The sequence below is a fragment of the Elephantulus edwardii genome, unplaced genomic scaffold, assembly GCF_000299155.1.
Source record: "Elephantulus edwardii isolate Elephantulus edwardi_28Jun2011 unplaced genomic scaffold, EleEdw1.0 scaffold00234, whole genome shotgun sequence".
Taxonomy (NCBI): Eukaryota; Metazoa; Chordata; class Mammalia; order Macroscelidea; family Macroscelididae; genus Elephantulus; species Elephantulus edwardii.
Genome location: NW_006399984.1, coordinates 3,984,689 through 3,988,337, shown reverse-complemented (window position 1 = coordinate 3,988,337; position 3,649 = coordinate 3,984,689).

The following is a 3,649-nucleotide window of genomic DNA, read 5'->3' as shown; positions in this document are numbered from 1 at the left end:
TCTTTCATTGTTTTACAAACCCTCCCCCAGGTCCCCTCCACCATGCAGCCCTCGCTCTAGTCTCCTGTGATGACAGAAATACCCAGTTACATCTCAGGTGTCTTAAATGGGTTTTTTTAAAAAATTCCAATTTCCTTTCCTAATCCCATCAAAATTTTAAAACAAGTTTGGAGATGAGAATGAGATACTAAGAAACGTTAGAAAATACACGTCAGAAATTATGATATTAATTACCATTTTTAAACAACCAATATCCTCTAGACTTTTTAATAATTCTATTCCACTTAATCCACCCACTGCCATTGATTCAGTTCAGACTTACAGTGACTCTCCATCAAGTTTCCAAAACTGTAAAGCCTGGGATAATATTAAGGGAGAAGGGAAAACTTTAAAAGGCCTGGTGGATTTGAATAACAAACCTTCCATTTGGCAGGCAGCAAGTAACACATTCAGCAAGCCTTGCTCTTTATAGTTCTCTTATAGGCCAGGAGGAGTCAGCCCTATATTTATGCACCTTTAAAAAAATTATGTATGTATGTATGTATGTATGTATGCATGTATGTATTTATTTATTTTATACTGGTTTACTTAGGAAGTTCATGTACATTGTTTTTCACACCAGATCTTTCCTCTCTCATGCACCTTTATAAATACATAATGAAGCTGGAATTTGGAATATTAACAACAGAGTCCAACTCCCCCCTTTCAAAGTTAGGGATCATTACACTAAAGCTCTTGGCCAAGTCTGGCCTACTGCCCATTTGTAGAAAGTGGCTTTGACACACAGCCTGAAAATTCATTAAAATGTTGTCTGTTCTAGCTTTCACATTACAGTGGCAGAGGTGGAGCACAGGGGATAAAGTTATGGTTGCACAATTTAAAGTATCTTTAATCTTGGTCCTTTATAAAGAAGTCCTGGTGTCACAGTGGTTAAGCACTTGGCTGCTAATCAAGAGAGTTTAAGTTCAAATATACCAGCATCTTCAGAGTAGAAAGATGTAGCTGTCTGCTTTTACAAATATTTACACCCAGTGCTGAGGACTGGTGACTTGGCAGCTTAACATCTGTAAATGGACCTACAACCCCAAACTCCGTTTTGACCCACTCCCACCTCCACACCTCCACTCCCACCACTGTCCTGTGTCCCCACACCCCCACATACCCTGGTGGCTATGCCAAAGCCCTGAACCTTGGGAGCGCCCCAGGGCCACAAGAGAGTCCTTCACACAGCATAGAGACCGACCAACAGCCATGGGCAGTACGATTTTGAATCAGAACTTTTTTTGGAGCAGTTTGTTTTGGAGCCACAGGAACACAAAGCCATGCCTAAAGCCACCAATAGAGCTGCTGTGGGACTGATCTGACACGAGAAAGGCCAGTGGGACCCTGACTGGGTTTTCCTGGGCACCACTGATTGCCTGGGAGAGTACCCAAGGGAAAGCCCACTGGTGGGAAATTGGCTGAGCTCTCTTAGGCCATGCTGACTACCCAGGAACAAGAGGGCCAGTTGTAATTTGTCTGAAATTTTGTGAATACTACAGACCAGCCAGAGGCGAGTGGGTTAGTGGAAATTTGACTGACTTCTTGGGGCTCATTGGACTCAGGACCCAGCTTGGGGAGAGGCCACTGCATGCGGGAACCTGAGTAAGTGCCACTGGGCAGGGACCGCTGAGTGAAAACCACTGGGTGGGAGATTGACAGCTGGAATTTGAATAGGGACCCCACTCATAAGCACACCCAGATAGCTGAGGTCTGAGTGAGGTCCCCCAAATGATTGACCTGACCTTGTTAATGCCCCACCCCCGTGCCTGCCCCACCCCATTTGGCTCCATACCTGTGCCAACATGTCTAGTCAATCAACTTGCCTTTAATCTGGAGCATCTTGACCTGTCTTACCTACAAGAGACTGCTCTCACAGTCTCTGAACTGACATTTCCCTGGAGTCATAAGTTCAGAGAAAAACACGAGTGGGGTAGTTGCCCAACTTTTCTCTAGAGCATTGTCTTCAGATCAAGAACATATCAATGTCTCGAAGACAGCAAGCTATTCCAGACACTACAGAAGTGCAAAGCAAGATGTCACCCCCCAAAGGGTGACACAGCATCAATGGATTTCCTGAAGCCAGAAAGTCTGATGGAACTTTCTGACACAGAATTTAAAAGGACAATGATTGAATATTTTCAATGGATGAAAGACAAACTTGAAGAATTACAGAATACTACAATCCATACCTTTTCACCCTGATTATCCGAGAGGCTGGGCTCTATGAGGAGAAGTGTGGCATCAGGATTGGTGGAAGAATGATTAACAATCTGCATTATGCAGATGACAAAACCCTGCTTGCTGAAACTGAGGAGGACCTGAAATGCTTGCTGCAGAGGGTCAAGGACTGCAGCCTTCAGTGTGGATTGAAGCTCAATGTTAAGAAGACAAAGATTCTCACCACTGGACCAATTGGCAGCATCAGGATGGATGGTGAAGAGATTGAGATTGTTAATAACTTTAGTCTGCTTGGCTCCATGGTCAACACTCTGGGCACCAGTAGCCAGGAAATCAAAAAACCTATAGCGAAGGGAAAGTGTGCTGTTAGGGACCTCTCCAGGGTATTGGAGATCAATGGTATCACTCTGGAGACTAAGGTGTGTCTGATACGGGTTATGGTCTTTACAATCACTTGTTATGCATCAGAGAGTTGGTCAATGACAGGGGGGATAGAAGAATTGATGCCTTTGAGCTGTGGTGCTGGAGAAGAGTATTGAATGTACCATGGACTGCCAAGAAAACAAACAGATTCATCCTGGAAAGGGTTAGACCAGGCTACTCCTTGGAGGCAAGGATTCTGAGGCTTCGTCTGACATACTTTGGACATGTTGTAAGGAGGGACAGGTCCTTAGAGAAGGGCATCATGCTTGGGAGGGTGGAGGGACGGTGCAGAAGGGGAAGACCCTCTATGAGATGGATTGATTTAGTGACTGGGGTAATCAGGATGGGTGTGTCACAGGCAGTAAGATTGGCACAGGATTGAGCAGGGTTTAGGGCTGTGGTACATAGGGTCACTACGAATCGCAAGCGACTCAACTGGCACATAACAACAACAACAACAACAACAATAATAAATTAAAAAACAGGAGGAGCTAAAAAAAAAAAAACAACAACCAATACACTGTAGAGAAAACAAACAAGGAATTAACAGCATTGGAAAAACAAGAAACCACTATCCAAAATATGAGGTCCAATGTTTCAGATGCTGTCAACATGACGGAGGGACATAGGAGCAGAGTTGAAGAGATGATGAAACACAGACACTGAAATAGAAGACAGAATAGTCACCACTGATCTACTAGAGCAAAGAGGAGACCCAAAAAAGAAGGAAAAAGAAGAAAATGTAAGAAATAACGTGGGACACCATCAAAAGACATAGCATGCACATCATTGGAATCCCAAAGCAGGAAGAAGCAAGTAAAGGCACCGAAAAAGTTGTGGAAGAATTACTAGAGGGAAACTTCATAGGCATAATGAAGAATGAGAGAATATATATATTCTAGAAGCGTATGGATAGTGGTATTCACTGGGCTTCCTTGTAAGCGTATGGATATAATCCTGTCACTCACGGTGTTGTACTTCAAGATGGATCTAGAAATTACTGTTT